The sequence below is a fragment of the Nicotiana tabacum genome, chromosome 8 (assembly GCF_000715075.1).
Source record: "Nicotiana tabacum cultivar K326 chromosome 8, ASM71507v2, whole genome shotgun sequence".
Taxonomy (NCBI): Eukaryota; Viridiplantae; Streptophyta; class Magnoliopsida; order Solanales; family Solanaceae; genus Nicotiana; species Nicotiana tabacum.
This window is the reverse complement of record NC_134087.1, coordinates 22642559-22661741: the sequence shown is the minus strand read 5'-3', so window position 1 is coordinate 22661741 and position 19183 is coordinate 22642559.

The window sequence follows — 19183 nt, the reverse complement described above, 5'->3', positions numbered from 1 at the left end:
CGCATGCGGTCGAAGCAAAGACATATTAGAAATGGTTAAACTGCCTAGGAACATTGCATCCCCCAACGTGAAATTGCAATATGTGTTAAACTCTAACGCTAGCAAGTTTGTTGTCCTTCCAGAGATTTCGAACCAGTTAGTTTGTTAGAACGTTCTGGCAGATTACCATTACCAAACAAGATCCAAAGGGCCCGTACTAAAAAGCATGACTAGTTCAGACCAAAGTGTCGAGGATGAAAGGACGGAGAATCAAATGCTGAAGGAGGAAATGGATAAGATGAGACGGGAGATGAAAGAAATGCAGTTGGCCTTAGCTAGGGTACAAAAAGCGCCTGGCCCTCCCATTACTCCCACTCTCCCACCAGGACACACGCCGGAATACCCTCCCCCGGCCCTTCGATAAGCTTCCCCAGTCACCAATACTATCAGGGAAGAAATGCCTATGATCCCCAAGTTTCACAACCCGATCAGAACCCTCCTCCACAAAATGTTCCTGTTTTCGTGGCACCCCCACCAGCCACGCTGCAAAGATCATCCAACGAGCCGTTGTTTCAGGCTCACGATAACAAATATTACCCCCTGAACCAACCTTCAAAGCGTCCGAGCCTCATACTTATAATACTCACTTCGAGATCCCGGTAGAGACTGAAAAGTCGGCTAAGAGCCCAGAGCAAGACGAGGTGCTTCGAAAGTTTAAAATCCTGGAGCAGTCCTTCAGGAATATCCATGGGTTAGGCAAGCAAGTCAGTGTGGCCTACAAAGATCTGTGCCCATTCCCCAACATTCAATTGTCGGCAGGGTTCAAGATGCCAAAGTTTGATCTATACGAGGGGCACGGTGATCCAATGGCATATCTGCGAGGTTTTTGCAGTAAGATGAGAGGAGCAGATGGTAAAGATGAGCTGCTAATAGCTTACTTTGGTCAAAGTCTAAGTGGGTCTGCACTGGAATGGTACACAAGACAGGATCCGAGCAGGTGGTACACCTGGGATGATCTAGCACAAGCATTCGCAGGTCACTTCTAGTACAACCTTGAGATCGTCCCTGACCGTCTCACATTGCTGAAACTTGAGAAGAAGCCCGGGGAAAGCTTCCGAGAATTTGGGTTCCGCTGGAGAGAGCAGGCGGCAAGAGTTGATCCTCCAATGAGAGAGGGGGAAATGGTGGACTACTTTCTGTAGACTCTAGAGCCAACTTACTTTGGTCACTTAGTGACGTCAGTCGGCAAATCTTTCAACGAGGTGGTGAAAATGGGCGGTATGATTGAAGAGGGACTTAAGTCCAACAAAATCCTGAGCTATTCAGCAATCAAAGCAACAACTCAGGCCATTCAGAGCGGCAGAGGAGGTGCGCTCGGGAAGAAGAAGAGAGAAGAGGTCGCAACAATAGAGGCAGGTACTTGGTCGAGATCTAGAGGTCCCCCCCCACTACCAACCTAGACCCCATCACTCAAATTACCCACACATTCCATACGGCCCTCCACAACCCTACTACCCACCACAAGATCCACATTTCTCGGTCCATCATGCCCAAACTTACACCCAGCCTCCGGCTCGCCCGCAATGGCATGCGCTGGCTCCCCAGAATACATACCCACCTCCACAAAATACATATCCACCCCCATAAAACACATATCCGCCACCAAAGGCCTACAGGAATCCTTCAGGACCAAGTTATCGTGGGAATCAGACTTTCAGGAATGAAAGGGTGCAGAGGCAGAGAACATTCACTCCGCTGGGAGAAACCTATGCTAATTTGTTCCACAAATTAAGGCAGTTAGGCCTATTGAGTCCTGCGGAGCCCAAATTGCCAAATCCCCTTCCCAAAAATCTGGACCACTCGGTAAGTTGTGAATATTGTTCGGGGGCTCCCGGGCATGATACTGAGAAGTGTTGGAAGTTGAAGACTGTCGTACAAGATCTTATTGACACAAATAGGATCAAAGTCCAGGAGCTAGAGGCACCTAACATCAATCAGAACCCGTTGTCGGCACACCATGAAGCCCATATGATCGAACTAGTGCACAAAGGAGGGAAGCTCAAGAAGCCCTCACAAACGGTAATGATGATCTGTGCCAGTCCAAAAGAAAAGTTGATCAGTGGAAAAGTAGTAGTACAATCGGAAAGGATAGAAGGCAAGCCAGTGGTGGTGATGGGGAAGAGTTCATCTGATGTTGCCAAGAATCCAGAGCCGGTCAAAGTAACGGTGCAAGGGATATCAAGCAAGCCAGTAGCCGTGAAGGGGGCATGCACAGGACCAGTTGTTATCAGACCAGTAATGCAGTTGCTGATAATCAGTGAGAAAGTTGTGCCATGGAGCTACAATCAAGTAATGGTAATGCATAAGGGGAAGGAAGTTGTGGAAGAAACATGTGAGGCACAGGGGTTAACTCGTTCGGGAAGGTGTTTTGCTCCCGCAAAGTTAAGAAGGGCCAATCCAGTAGCAACAAAGAATCCAGTTACCGAGGAAAAGGCGGAAGAATTTTTAAAGAAAATGAAGGCGCGAGATTACTCCATTGTGGAGCAGTTAAGGAAGACCCCGGCACAGATCTCATTATTATCCTTGTTGATCCATTCGGATGAACACCGCCAGGTATTAATGAAAATTCTGAACGAAGCCCATGTTCCGGATAAGATCTCTGTAAACCATCTGGAGAAAATAGCAAACAAAATTTTTGAGGTCAACAGGGTCACTTTTTCAGACGACGAGTTGCCCGTGGAGGGTACAGAACATAATAGAGCCCTTTATTTGACCGTGAAGTGCGAAGACTCGGTAGTCACTCGAGTACTGATTGATAATGGGTCCAATGCCAATATCTGACCTTTGGCCACATTGAACAAACTAAAGGTCGATGGTGACAGGATTCACAAGAACAACATCTATGTTCGAGGGTTTGATGGTGGTGGTACAGACACAGTAGGTGACATCGTACTTGAATTAACAATTGGTCCAGTCGAGTTCACCATGGAGTTTCAAGTGTTAGACGTGCCAGTGTCATATAATATTCTATTGGGGCGACTCTGGATCCACACTGCCAAAGCAGTGCCTTCTACTTTACATCAGATGGTCAAATTCGAGTGGGATAGGCAAGAGATCGTAGTACATGGGGAAGACAATGCAAGCACCGTAAGTGATGCCACCGTACCCTTCATAGAGACTGATGATGATAAGGGACCGTGGGTTTACCAGGTTTTCGATACGGTTTTAGTGGACAAAGTTCCTGAAGGTGAAAGCATCTCACTTCCCAAAATAGCAACTGCGACCTTCATGGTAGCCTCGGAGATGTTGAAGAGCGGGTTTGTGCCAGGCAAAGGTTTAGGGGCTGATCTTCAGGGTATTGTTTAGTCGGTTTCTTTGCCCAAAAATCTGGATACCTTTGGGTTGGGGTTCAAGCCTACAGCGTCGGATGTGAGACGGGCCCGCAAGTTGAAGAAAAGAGTCTGGGTCCTTCTCAAGCCAATCCCATGCCTATCTAGATCATTTGTTAGAGCAGGTATCAGAAAGTTGTCGGGCCCAAAAGTTCTCGGACCACTGATTGGGCCAGATGGAGATTTGAATGAGGGCTTTGAAAGGTTGTTCACCGATGTCAACATGATAGAAGCTGGAGAAGGGTCCAGTAGGTTAGATGTACAGTTTGTGAGGCCTAGGACAAACATCAACAATTGGATGGCTACTCCCCTTCCTACCAGGAGAGAGTCTTGGTAGTGGGCTCTGATTTTTCTTTCTTGTTTTTGGATTATTCCAGGGTTGTAATCCAGTTTTGTTTTGTATTCGGCAAAGTGTGAAACTCTGTTATCCCGTATTTTAATAAAGTGAAAGCTTTTTTCTTCTTATTTTGTTCTAATTTTGTTTTCTTCTTTTTCTCTTTCTCCAGTTCTCTTTATATTGGTTCTAATGACATGGCATGCACAATGGATCTTCAACCTAGTCTGAAAAACCAATCTGGTTCCAAACTAATTATACAAGAGGTCGATTATGATGATGAATCGAAATACGATGAGGATGAAGCCTTCGAAGAGATAAATAGAGAGTTAAGCCAGTTTGAAGAGAAATCCAAGCCCAACTTAAATGACACAGAAGCCATCAATTTAGGGGATGCAGATGATACCAGAGAAACTAAAATAAGCATCCACATTGCACCAAATATCAGGGAAGAACTAATCAAAGCACTTATTGAGTTCAAACAGGTTTTTGCATGGTCGTATGATGACATGCCGGGGTTAAGCACGGATTTAGTGGTTCACAAATTGCCCATTAACCCGGCATGCCCTCCCGTCAAACAGAAATTGAGAAAGTTCAAAACAGACATGAGTGTGAAGATTAAAGAGGAAGTAACCAAGCAGCTGCAAGCAAAGGTTATTCGGGTCACTCGATATCCTGATTGGTTAGCTAATGTGGTGTTAGTGCCAAAGAAAGATGGGAAGATCAGGGTGTGTGTCGATTACCGCAATCTGAATAGGGCAAGCCCAAAGGATAACTTTCCATTACCCAACATCCATATCTTGATAGATAATTGTGTCGGACGTAAGATTGGGTCTTTTGTGGATTGCTATGTTGGGTATCATCAGATTCTGATGGATGAAGAAGATTCGGAAAAGACGGATTTCATTACGCCGTGGGGGACTTATTGCTACTGGGTAATGCAATTTGGTTTGAAGAATGCTGGGGCAACGTACATGAGAGCAATAACTACTATGTTTCATGACATGATACACAAAGAGATTGAGGTATACGTGGACGATGTGATCATAAAATCCAAGCATCAGGAAGACCACGTAGCAGACCTAAGGAAGTTTTTTCAAAGACTTTGAAGGTACGATATTAAGCTCAACCCGGCCAAGTGTGCATTTGGTGTTCCATCTGGAAAGCTGTTGGGATTCATCATCAGTCGGCGAGGCATTGAGTTGGACCCGTCAAAGATCAAATCCATCCAAGATTTTCCACCGCCGAAGAACAAGACAGAAGTAATGAGTCTGTTGGGAAGGTTTAATTATATCAGCAGGTTTATTGCGCAACTCACAGCAACTTGTGAACCCATTTTTTTGCTACTGAAGAAAGATGTTGCGATAGAATGGACGGTAGAATGTCAGGAAGCATTTGACCAAATCAAAGGATATTTATCAAATCCACCTGTGCTGGTTCCACCTGAGCCGGGAAGACCGTTAATTCTTTATCTAACGGTCCTGGAGAATTCGTTTGGCTGCGTACTGGGGCAACACGACATTACAGGAAGAAAGGAGCAAGCCATCTATTATCTCAGCAAGAAGTTTACAGGCTACGAGGATAAGTACACTCAACTTTAGAAGACATGTTGTGCCCTAACTTGGGTAGCACAGAAGTTGAAGCATTATCTGTCGTCATATACTACTTATCTCATTTCACGCTTGGATCCACTGAAGTATATTTTCTAGAAGCCTATGCCCACAAGGAGATTGACGAAATGGCAGATATTACTCACATAATTCGACATCGTCTATGTGACGAGGACGACCATGAAGGCCCAAGCATTGGCTGATCACTTGGCTGAGAATCCTGTTGATGAAGAATACAAGCCCTTGAGGACGTATTTTCCTGATGAAGAAGTGATGCATATAGATGAGTTGGAAATGACCAAGGAACTAGGATGGAAGCTTTTTTCGATGGATCCACAAATGCGAAGGGAGTTGGGATAGGAGCGGTACTTATTTCTGAAACAGGACATCATTATCCTGTTACGGCTCAGCTGCATTTCTATTGTACCAACAACATGGCTGAGTATGAGGCATGCATTTTGGGTCTACGTCTAGCTGCAGACATGGATGTCCAGGACATCTTGATCTTGGGAGACTCGGACCTCCTGGTGCATCAGATTCAGGGTGAATGGGAAACAAGGGATTTGAAGCTCATACCATATCGACAATGCTTGCTTGATCTGAGTAAACAATTTTGATCAGTGGAGTTCAGACACATCCCAAGAGTTCATAATGAGGTTGGCGATGCTTTGGCCACTTTAGCATCGATGTTGCACCACCCAGACAAAATCCATGTTGACCCATATCCAGGTTCGTGATCAGCATGCTTATTGCAACATGATAGAGGAAGAAATGGATGGCGAGCCATGGTTTTATGATGTCAAGGAATACCTCAGGATGGGGATATACCCGGAGTAGGCCACCGTAGATCAAAAGAGAGCCATTCAGCGATTGGCAAATGGATTTTTCCTCAGTGGAGGAGTGTTGTACAAAAGAACATCGGATTTGGGTTTGCTGAGATGTATAGATGTTGGTCAAGCCACGACAGTGATGATAGAGGTACATGCTGGAGTTTGTGGGCCACATATGAGCGGATATGTATTGGCGAAGAAGATTCTCCGAGAAGGGTACTATTGGCTCACTATTAAGCGTGATTGTATCAATTTCGTGCGGAAATGCCATCAGTGTCAGATACACGGAGATCTGATTCATTCTCCACCGACAGAATTGCATATAATGTCAGCACCATGGCCATTTGTTGCCTGGGGCATGGATGTCATTGGACCTATTGAGCCGGCAGCTACCAACGGTCATAGGTTCGTTCTGGTGACCATCGATTATTTCACTAAGTGGGTTGAAGCTAAAACTTTCAAGTCGGTAACCAAGAAGGCAGCGGTAGATTTTGTTCATTCCCATATCATCTATAGATTTGGGATCCCAAAAGTGATCATCACGGACAATGGTACTAATCTTAACAGTGGTTTGATGAAAGAAGTATGTCAGCAGTTCAAGATTACACACCGCAATTCCACCCCATATCGTCCCAAGGCGAATGGAGCAGTTGAGGCAGCCAACAAAAACATAAAGAAGATACTTCGGAAGATGGTAGAAAGGTTCGAGGCAATGGCATGAAAAATTACCATTTGCATTGTTGGGTTATCGCACTATTGTCCGTACTTCAGTAGGGGCAACTCCTTATTTGTTGGTGTATGGAACTGAAGTAGTGATACCGGCAGAAGTTGAAATTACATCCCTCCGGATTGTCGCTGAGGCTGAGATTGATGATGACGATTGGGTCAAAGCCCGTTTGGAGTAGTTGAACCTGATTGATGAAAAGAGATTGGCAGCTATGTGTCATGGCCAGTTATATCAAAAGCGAATGGCGAGAGCATACAACAAAAAGGTGTGTCCCCAGAAGTTTGAAGTGGGCCAACAAGTGCTGAAACGCATCCTCTCACATCAGGCTAAGGCAAAGGGCAAGTTCGCCCCGAATTGGCAAGGGCCATTCATTGTAACCAGAGTGTTGTCCAATGGCGCTTTATGTTTAACAGACATCGAAGGGAAATGCGTCGACATGGCTATCAATTCTGACGCAGTTAAGAGATATTATATATGATTTCTTCTAATTGTAATTGTTGTTTGTTTGCATTTGGCATGGTATCGGAGAATGAAATGACGGAGGAAATTTGTTCTTCCATCCAAACACTGCAACCTTTGCTTCCCCTTTTGAGCCTTATTTATTCTTTCATACCCCTCTTTTGGAATCAGAAATGAAAATGAAAGAAAAAGAGAAGAGAGAAATAATGATAATAAAGACAAAAAGTCACAAGAAAAACAAAGGAATTGGGAACTACGTGTGACCTGATTCCTTAGAGAAGGATATGTAGGCGCCTCACGGCTCGGTCATAGTGTAACAAAAAATAAAAATCCTCAAGCAAGAAACTGGAGCAGAAGTTGTGTTTGTAATTTTAGGAAGGAAGTTTGATTCCAAGAGCTGTAATGTTTTACCCATCAAATTATTTTGAACCTTTTGATATCCCTTTTCTTTTAGCCGTACACAAAAACCCATATTGATGTAAAAAAAAAGACCTCCCGATCAGTATCTGAGAAGTGCCAAGTCATGCAAATGGAAGTTGGGAATAACACTATGACCCCTAGCAGAGAAGAGGATCATAAGCCGGAAATGAATTGATAGCCAAAAGAATCCCCAACAGAGAGAATCATATCAGTAACACTCCAATTCCCAACTCGAAAAAATAAAATAAAACGAGAGAGTCTTATTAGTGAAAACCCCTCGAAGGGCACTATGAGGCGACAAGACAAGATTGGCGGAAAGGATCCGCATTTGGCAAAGAGTTGAGTGCCTGTTTATCCCTAGCGAGATGAGGCCGTCCGAAAGGTGGATTGATACAAATAGACTGGGTTAATTAATCTGTAATGCACGACGTGATCGTTGGGATCGGTTATATCATTCAGATAAGTTCTTTTCTTTCTTTTTCCCCAGCATTTGTTCAGAAAGACTTCTTCTTTTTCTATCTTTTGAAATCATCACTTTTTCATTTCTTGGTCTAAAGACTTTATCTCCCCAGCATTTTGTTTTTTGAAAAGGATTTTCAGAGCTTACTAACAGTTGCCAAGATGGTGCAAAAACACAATGTGGATAGGACGGGCCAAAGATAAGGCGACAAAGCGAAAAGGAGTTTGTCGCAAGACCAAATGATGAATGGGTCTAGATTCCAAGAGGACTGAATTTCTAGGGGAAGTTGGAGAAAAACAGAAAAAAACAACAGTTGAAAAGTTATGGATCAAATTCCAAAAGGATCCCCAGCAGATTTGCGAGATGTAGGAACAACTCCGACAGATTATCGACCAAGTTCCGCGATGGTCGGACAACATAGAGCGGGGAAGGAAGAAAAAAGAAAAAACCATCCCCAGCAAATAATATCACCCCCAGCAAGTTTTGTAATGGAACACAAAGCTCAGAAAGGAGAAAGAGAAAATCGCCCCCCGCAGGAGTGGCACGACCATTTGCCACGTTTTAAACTAACAAAATTTTTCTTTGATTTAAAGCAGGGACAGGAAATGTTATAGATAATGAAAGGACATCATGATGACAAGAAAGATTGTCAAGCTGGAGCAGAAAGTTTTCTTTCATTTTGAAAATTTTCTGGAAGTCCGGTACCCACTTGGGGAAGAAGCAAGATAACACAAGTTTTGGGAAAAATGGTATCCCCAGCAGTCTTCGGAAGAAGGCCAAACAAGTCTTAAGGGAAGTAGTTCCAGTGGAAGAAAAGCACTAGCTTTAAATGAAGTAGTCTTTAAAGAAGGAAAATAACATATTTGTGAATAAAATACCGGTGTTTATCCCCAGCAGTTTTCAGAGGAATAAAACACCAGTTTTGAGGGAAGCAGTTCTGAAAGAAGATGATTCAAGTTAGAAGGAAAATGGTTCGGGAGGCAGGAAGGAACAACAGCAATAAAATGCATTTCTTGAGAAGATTGAAGTCAGGAGCCCGCCTGAAGAATAGAGGTGTTATATCTTTAAGTTGCAGTCGAAGTCAGGAGCCCGCCTGAAGAATGGAGGTGTTATATCTCAAATTATAGTTGAAGTCAGGAGCCCTCCTGGAGAATGGAGGTTGATTTATTTTCAAAGTTGTTGATGAAGTCAGGATCCCGCCTGGAGAATGGAGGCTGAATTATTTCAGGAGCCCGCCTGGAGAATAGAGGCTGATTTATTTTCAAAGTTACTGATGAAGTCAGGAGCCCGCCTGGAGAATGGAGGCTGAATTATTTTTGAGTTGTTGATGGAGTCAGGAGCCCGCCTGGAGAATGGAGGCTGATTTACCTTCAAAGTTGTTAAAGTCAGGAGTCGCCTGGAGAATGGAGGTATTATATTTTAAGTCGTAGTACAAGTCAGGAGCCCGCCTGGAGAATGGAGGTGTTATATTTTAAGGTTTATTGAAGTCAGGAGCCCGCCTGAAAAATGGAGGTATGATATTTTTGAGTTCTAGTTGAAGTCAGGAGCCCGCCTAGAGAATGGAGGATATTACATTTCAAGTTGTGGTCGAAGTCAGGAGCCCGCCTGGAGAACGGAGGTGTTATAATTTTAAAGTCAGGAGCCCGCCTGAAGAACGTAGGTGTTACATTTTAAGAAGTTGTTGGAGTTAGGAGCCCGCCTGGAGAATGGAGGCTGTATTATCTTTAAATTGCAGTTGAAGTCAGGATCCCACCTGGAGAATGGAGGTCGTATCATCTTTAAATTTTAGTTGAAGTCAGGAGCCCGCCTGTAGAACAGAGGAATAAATTTCAAGATTGAGGTCAGGGTCCCACCTGTAGAACGGAGGTTATTACAATTTTAAGTCGAAGAAGTCAGGAGCCCGCCTGTAGAACGGAGGTTGTTAAATTTTAAGTTGATGAAGTCAGGAGCCCGCCTGTAGAATGGGGGTTGTTACATTTTAAGAAGTTGTTGCATTCAGGAGCCCGCCTGTAGAACAAAGGAATAAATTTCAAGTTTGAAGTCAGGAGCCCGCCTGTAGAACAGAGGACTACACTCAATTTCAAGTTAGAAGTCAGTAAAGCGGAGGGTTACAACAAAATACCCCTAGCACGAATCCCATCGCAGAAATCAGAAAGAAGACTACAATAGCAAGTTTGAAGATAGATAAGATGTTGTACTAGTTTAGTCTAGTTTCTTGTTTTTCTTTTAGCACGGTGTAATAAGGAGGTCGAAAAGCAGTAGTAACAGCATGCAGTAGCAGTAACAGCAACATTGCAGTCCCATGGTAGTCTCAGCTACCAAAACTTCCCGAACTACATTAACCTGATTCCCTTTTAGCCAGGGATATGTAGGAAACCTTCGAAGTAAGGGTTCGGCTAAATCTTTCAAAAAAATGCTTCACACAGAGTAGTCCAACGGGCAAAAATCGCTCGTATCCGCTCACTTTATCTTTGTACGAAAACTCTTTGTATTTTCGGACAAAGAGGGGCAGCTGTGAGCACGTGATTTTTGCTTCACGAAAACTACTCCAAAAGAAATTGAAAAATAAAACAAATTACCTTTGGGTACAATTTTGAGAATTTTGCGTGACATTTTGGATAATTATTTTTGTTTGTGAATGTTTACTTTGTTTTAATTAATTGAAAAATACCAAAATACCTGTTGCATGCATATTTAGGATTTGATTATGCATTTTTGGAATTAATTAAACCATGTCCTATTTTAAAGAATGAAAATCACAAAAATATGAATTTTGGTAGTTTTGTCATTTTTATTGTTTAATTGTGTGATTTTATTTTAATATTTGGTCTTGTGTGTTAATTATTATTAATGGTTAATTAATATCTTCTTAAAATAATCTTGGAATTTTGTTTTTTAGGAATTAAAAGAAAATGAAAGGAAAAAGAAAAGAGTGAAAATTGGGCCAATTTCAATGCAAATATCAGTCCCAAATCACCCGTGAACCAGGTCCGGTTGGCTTGGCCAGAGATGCCTTAAAACGACGTCGTTTGGTCACTCTTAATCAAGGCCGTTGGATTAAATCGATCCAACGACCGAGATTCAATCTCCTTTACCCATTCCCGAACCCGACCCATTACCCGGATCCAGCCAACCCCCCACTTAAACCAAACGATGTCGTTTCCTATCAGTAAAAGGATCCAGGCCGTTGATCGTGATTGATCCAACGGCCAAGATCAAATGCCCCTCCCGTATATAACCCTGATTCCTTACCCTACGCCCCCAAAGCCATACCCCCCCCCACCTCTTCGTCTCTAAGCTTCAGAGACCAAACAGATCCCCCGCCTCTTGCCACCGTGCACCACCCACCGGAAATTGCCTCACGGCGGTTCCGGTGGTCCAAACGACCCCATCTTTTCACCACTGATTCCCCTCGACCTCCCCATTCTGAATCCCTAACACTTATCCCTCGAATCTCAGCCGTGTGCTATGAATATTAGATCGAAAATCAGGCCAGAACCCTATCTCGTCCAATAGCCTCCAATTTCACACCACAGCTTCCCCAAGACTTCCTCGTTCCAGTCCCACGCTCAGTTTTCTTCGAATCACCCCCGAGATCCTCGAATCTTAGGTCAAAGTAATCGACCCAAACCCTAATCCATTCATATGCCACCAAACTCACACCCTGCCACCCCCTAACCTCCCTCGTTACCAAACCACCCTTAGTTTGCGTCGAATCACCCAGTAAAATCTCGAATCAAAGGTTTCAGAACGGTGATCTGAAGCTAGTTCAGAGACTGAGGTCTAAATGGACCTTAGTCGAATGTATTCTTGTTCAGGAACACTCGACTAGGGTCTATCTTGGCCCCAAGTCCAAAAGGCATCGGAGGTTCGAACCCAGGCCCCATTTAATTGGTAGGTTTTCGTTTTATCTTCTTTTTCTATTAGTTTTTGTTTAGTAAATTCATCCTCTACTCCTTTCTTATTTTTTGTTTAAATTCGAATGTTTTGTGCTTACTCTGTATTTTGTTTCTTCTTTGTTTTCCTGAATGATTCGAATCAGTCAGTATTAGTAAGTTTTGTATAAACTGTAGCTATTCCCATAATTGCTCGCTATTACTGTAAGTTCAAAGTATGTCATCTGTGATTGCCCATTACTTTGTATATGAATTCAGTGTTTTCATTTAATATATTTACAGTGTTGTTCGTATTTAGGTTTAACATGGAATTATGTTTAGTTTATTCCCTAAATCATCGTGTCCTTCATCTTGTTGCAATGTTATTTTGATATGGTTTGAATTCAATTGTTGTTTGAGTTTGCTGAGTTAAATAACAATATTTGGGGTCTGATATGAATTGAACTTGAGTTCACCTTTGAGCCTTAGTTTATTCAGTTGTTGGGTTCCCCCCTAAGAGCATTGGTTATAGCTGATGTGTTCTTGGTCTAGACACGGTTCATTATATTTCAATAATTAATTAAGAATGGGTTTAGGTTAATCAGTGATTAGGTTTCTTGTTAGATCAATTGGTCATAGTTGATGGGTTACAAGGGTGAGGTAGGACAGTAGGGGATTCTAGGGTAAATCACAGGCGTTTTCAAGGGGTATTTTGGGGTTTAAAAGGTTTGAAAATGGCTTAAGATGAATGGGCTGACAGTAGGGTACTAAAGTACCTTTAAACTAATGAATTGTTTAAATGCTAATGGGGAACAAAACATAATGGTGGGGGAAGGTTTAAAGGAAATGGATTAAGAAATAGGTGCTCATACCTATTTGAATTTAAATAAAGAAAAGACAAGGGTAGTGGGGAACAAATGAATTAAAAGGAGGGAAAACATAATATAGTGGGGTTTGAGAGATGATGGGCAGAATTAGTTTAAAAATTCTGCCTAAAGTGCTTTTGAGAGTGGAGGGGGCAGACCTGCTTTGGGGGTTATATATAGAGTCATTTTTAGACAGAAGAGGAGGTTTTTTTTCTACACGATATAGGGGCTGGTTTTTGGAGAGCAGAAATCAGTTTCTTTTTCGACCCTTTTTAGTCTGGGCTGGTTGTTCTTTTGGGCAGACTTTAGAAGAGAAAACATTCTGAAAATCTTGAGGGTATTGAACATTCTGAAAAACTAGAAGAGTCTTAAGAGTGAGCTTAGTTCAACTAGTACTACTCCATTGAGACTGAAAAGAGCTTTAGCTAAACTGTGGAGTTGTATTTTCGAGTTTTCTCTTGATTACTGAATTCTAGGGGTGTTTCCGCTTGTGTTTTGACTGATATTTGGTTGTTGTCAAGCTGTTTGGGGTCAGTTACTAGTTGTTTGTGTTGCTGTTGGTATTGCTGGAAATTTTAACTGATTTTTCCTGAGTCGCTACTGGTTATCTTTTGGTGCATTGCTGTTGTGAACTGTTGTTGTATTGCTGCTCGCATTCTGCTGATGCTGATTTCTTCTTCTTCTTCTTCTTCTTCTTCTTCTTCTTATATTTCAAACATCCAGGTATATATCCTGGAACCTTCAAGCTTGTGGATATGAAATGAAATGCTGCTTGAGATGGTTTCTGACTTCTCATGTTTTGTTTTAGTTCAAAAGTGTAGTGCAATTATGTTCATTCGAATTTCATATCACTTGTATAATTGGACTGTTTGAGGTCGTGTAGGATTGTTAACTCATTTGATTTGTGTGAAGAATTGAAACACCAGTTTTAATCTGGTTTACTCCTTAATTCGTGTTGTAGTTAAATCTGATATTTGGCCTATGATAGTTTAGCATGAGAGGTTTGTGATAGTTAGTAGTAAAAATCTGATTCTCAAATTGTTAATGATACGGCTTGTAGTTAATTTTGAAATAATGGTAGACATGTAAGATTTGAACATTCTAGGCCATTTCAGTATATTAATCATAAGGACTGCATGAAAGTAATACCATTTGCCATGGTGATATAGAGTTGAACTGTCTACTTTGTAAAAAATCAATTAATTGCTAATAATCGCTATTAGGTTGGTGAATAGCCATGCTCGTCTGCGTATTTAGGTTCTGATTTTAAACGGGTGGTGTTCATGACCCAATTATAATAGCTCTTAAACCATATAATTAACTAGGACTCCTCCTTTTATTTTAGAAACGAACTAAGTGGAACACTATAGATTACTTTAGGTTTGCCCTTTAAAGATAGTAAAATGAGATGAGCCTCGATGAGAAAACACATAAATGGCGGGGCCCTCGTTAAATGTATATATTAAATACTTAGATTTCGGGACGAGCCGTTTAGCGAATTTCACGGCCTCGTCCAAAATAACAACGTGTTAGTCTCTTTAGGCGCGTATTTTAATAACATTACCTCCCTAAACTCGGGTGCACATTTATGTGACCCAAATCCAAATCTCAACGAAAGTCGAAATGTGTCGCTAACCACAGGTACATTGATTGTGATGTGGTTCGAGATGCATCTCCACGACGGTGCAAATCCCTTTTCAGAAATAATGAATGAGACGAGTCTCGACAAGCAAAAGTACACAAGATGTGGGGCCCTCTATACGTATCGGTAAAATTACTTAGATTTTGAGATGCGCCGTTTAGCAAAATTTCACGGTTTTACCCAAAATAATAATACGCTAGTCGCTTTAAGCGCGCCTTTAATAATTTACTTTCTTAAACTCGGGTGCACATTTATGTGACCCAAATCCAAATCCCGACAGAGTTGAAATGTGTCAATAACCACGGGTGTATTGATGTGACGTGGCTCGAGATGTATTTTCACGACGTCGCAATTCTCGTTAAAAATAATAATAATAAAAGCGGTAAATAGTTAAATTTACACATAGGTTCAACATGTATTAAAATCAGATAAATTAGTCAAACATGACAGTTGAGCGACCGTGCTAGAACCACTGAACTCGGGAATGCCTAACAACTTCTCCCGAGTTAACAGAATTCCTTACTTGGATTTTTGGTTCGCGGACTGTAATACAGAGTCAATCCTTTCCTCGATTCGGGATTCAACCGGTGACTTGGGACACCATAAATCTCCTAAGTGGCGACTCTGAAATAAATAAATAAATCCCGTTTCGATTGTCCTTTAATTGGAAAAACTCCCTCTACGCCCCTTAGCGGTGGCGCGGGTGAAAAAGGAGGTGTGAGACACATATGGCTCTTTCTTGCCTGTTTCAGGCTGTTCTGGTTCGATTTCGAGTAAGATCTTCCTATTTTGCTTTAAACCTATGGATTTCTAAGCCTACTTCTTCATCTTTGTGTCGTTCTTCTCGAAACCCTAATTTCTTCCTTTGGACTTCTTAGATTTGTACAGATCTGAGATGACTTGGACTTATTTCATCGGTTTTTATAAAAATCTTCTAGTTTTACGAGTGGCTTTCCATTTTTCTCAAACTAGGGTTTCCTAAAAATCCTTTTCTTCAAAAACATTTTGCTGACCTTAAGTATTTAATCTTCTATTTTATGTGTTTTTGACTGATTTCGAAGAGTTTGCTTCAACCCTAACTGGCTTATGCTAAAGCCCTAATTTTTCTTATTTTTTGCTTCGATTCTAGTCTTTCTGTGCTACTTGTTATGTTGTTCATTTTGTACTTTAACTTACACGATTTCCCCTTTAGTCTAAATTCAATGTCTTGTGATTTTTACCCTAGTTCATCTCTATTAGGGTTTTTGATTCGATTTCTCAGCTGATTTCTATACGTTTGTGAGATTCTATTTTAGCCTACTTGTCTATTTGTGGTAAACCTATATTTCTCTCCTTAAATCGGCGATTGATTTGAATTCTTGATTTATCAACTTGTTTCGTTAAGACCTATGTGTTGAGCCCTGACTATTCCTTTCTTGCCTTATTTGAATAATTGCTGATTTTTTGCATGATTATCTCCTTAATTAAACCGTTGACTATTTTATTATGAAGTTCTTTATTTTTGGTTCGATTTGAACTCCTTTCCTTAACAAGACCTCTGATTCTTACTTCTTTACTCAGTTTGATTGAACCTCTTGCCTTAATTAGCTCATGTCATTACCGTTGGTTGATTTTCCTTAATTAAAGGAGAAGACTATGTTGAATCTTTGTGTGATTGATTCTGAAATTCCTTAATTGCTGATTATTGATTACTTTACCTTATTTGTTTTACTCTTGAACTACGATATAAACTCTCTTATTTTAACTTCTTACAGACGAACATTAGTTCATAAACCACTACTTTTACACTTTAAAAAAGCTCTTCCTGCTCTCTCTGCTACTTGTTATCTTTGTTATTCTAGCCGGCTGCAAGCCAAGGCTAGAAATTGTGCAACATCTGTCTTACATCTTGTGTTTTCTTTCTCTAACTGGTATGCTTCTGATTAAATTTTAGAATCCAAACCTATGTGTTTATTTACTGCCTTAGTTTATCAATCATGAGTTCATTCCTGCTTCTATTTATTGCTTACCTAGCATGCCAAATACTGCCTTATTCGAATATGTAATTAGCATGTCTCCACATTACTTGTTTGTTCACTATCTTGTTTAACATGTCTTACATGTGTAACTAGCCTGTTTGATTGACTACTGTTCATTCATCATGCTTAAACTTTGCTTTTGTGTAATTAGCATGTCTACACTTGTTAATACCTGCCTAGCATGTTTATTTAAGTCCTTGCATGTTCTGCCTTACTCCTGCTAAGTTATCTAATCTCCCTAGAGTGACTCTAGTTGTGTTGTTTATATATCCCTGCTATGATCTTTGTTTTATGTTTCAATGACATGCATTCTATCTAACCTATTAGTTCTGTATAACCCCTTGAGAACTCTATACATCCTATTATTTATGTGCTCAATTAAGGGGTATTCTATATGTTTCCAACCCCCCTTTCCTTGTGTGAAAACTGTTTGTCAAAGTATTTTCAAAGTTATTTGTTCTGTGGCTTGTGTTTTGATTTTAAATTGTTTTTCATACTTTCTTAAACTGTTTTTTAATCACTAAATTAGTACTAGTTTTCAGAAAATCTTCTCCCTCCTAAGAACTTTCTTTATATTGTTTATCAAACTCTTTCAAATCATTATGCACTCTCACTCACTCTTAGATTATTAAGTCCTGCCTCTCTGGTATGTGTACTGCTTAGAGACCCTTGAGATCTCTCTGAACTCTGGCATATCAGGGCTGACACTTCCACACTGCAGATAAATTAGTCCTTATTTGAGAAAGGTCTGGGTGTGAGCACTGCCCGAGATCCTTGAGGTCCTTAGGGAACTCTAACACACCTCACATGAAATTGGCTATGAAATTTTGGGCATTTGAGACTATTGAAGGCTGTGAAATTGCTTTAAGCTTGCTTTAGGCTCCCTATAGCTTAATTTCTATTATGTTTATGTAATTTTGATTCAATCATTGGTCTGTAATAATTAATTGTAAACAGATATTGGGGTGACTAGTAAAAAGGGAGGGTAGTTGTATACTGTGAGTGAAGTTGGGTAGATAACATGCCTATAGGGTTCAAATGTATTTTGTTAGACAATATGCCTATAGGGTTCAAATGTGTTTTATTAGATAATATGCCTATAGGATTTTGCTTTGGTTCAAATAAATTCTACTTGCTTTACTTTACATAATTAGAAATCATGTCTATAGGATATAAAATCAGCTTTAATTATAGAAATCATGCCTATAGGATCTAAAATCAGTTTTAGTTAGGTCTAAAATCATTTTAACTTTAACTCGTGCTTATAGATTCTCAATCGGTTTAATTGACTAACTTATTCGTTTTTTTAATCGTCTTCAGTGTTGTGCTAATTAATATCACTAGAAAGCATGCCTATAGGATCCAAAATTGCCCGCTTTGAAATTGTTTACTTGTTTACTACATTCCTAATTAATGATTAGATACCATGCTCATAGGACATCACTATCACACTCCTAGGCAAGCCTATAGGGCGATTAAAAATTCTGCAACTGTAAAACTACACTCTATTATCTGTGACTGCTCATATTCAACAGATCTAAAACCAGTAGGCAAATTGAATAGGTCTTTGACACTTTGGTCCTAACTCAATACTCCATGTTTTGTGCTCACCTAGATATCATGTTCTAGGGCTTCTTTTAAATATCTGAAACTGTGTGTGAGATGTCCACTTGCTTGCTCTATTTGTGGAGGTAAAACTTGAGCCTTAATTGTTCTATTTTAGTTCAGTCCTAATTATTTTGATTGTCGCCTAGATTTTACTCCTTTAAGAACCTTAGGATGGTCTAGAACTACCTAAATTAGAGGCCCTAAATATCTCAGGGCCACAAGGAAGGGACAGGTAGTGCACGCATAGGATATCTTAAGGTTGCTAGAACGCTTTAGGCTATGACCAAGGGGAGGGAATTGGGTAGTAAGAATATGATGACTGTGCGCTAATGTCACATGTAGCCCCTCATTAAGGAGTGATTACCGGACATTGCATGGGTATGATCCTGTAGGCTAACCAACCTAAGACCTTTATTTCCTATTCCTATGTGTTTAAATGAACTTTCTTTTCTTTACATATATATATATATTCATATATATATGCAAGTTGTTCAAACCTCTCTCTTGCTTTCATTACATGAATCATACATGTGCTTAGAATGTGAAAACATGTCTTTATTTGCGAATATATGTTGAAATTGTTTACTAGTAAAATGACTAATTCACATAGTATAAGTTCGGTGGGGACCCACCGTTGTGAACCGCGAGGGGTGCTTAACACCTTCCCCTCAAGGTTATTTCTAGCCCTTATCCTAATCTTTGGTAATACAAACTAGTTGCATGAGTTAACCGCTATAAGTGCCCTAACACGCCTTAATTTGTTAGGTGGCGACTCTTCAAATACCTAATTCCCAAAAGGAAACGAGTTATTCCCCCATGAATGTCGAAATCCAGACTTCCCCTGTCAAAAGGGAAAAAAGAGGCGCTGTCACACCTCCTTTTTCCGCCCCCGCGAGGGTACAAGGGAGTTTTTTCCAATTAAAGGACGATCGAAATGGGATTTATTTATTTATTTCAGAGTCGCCA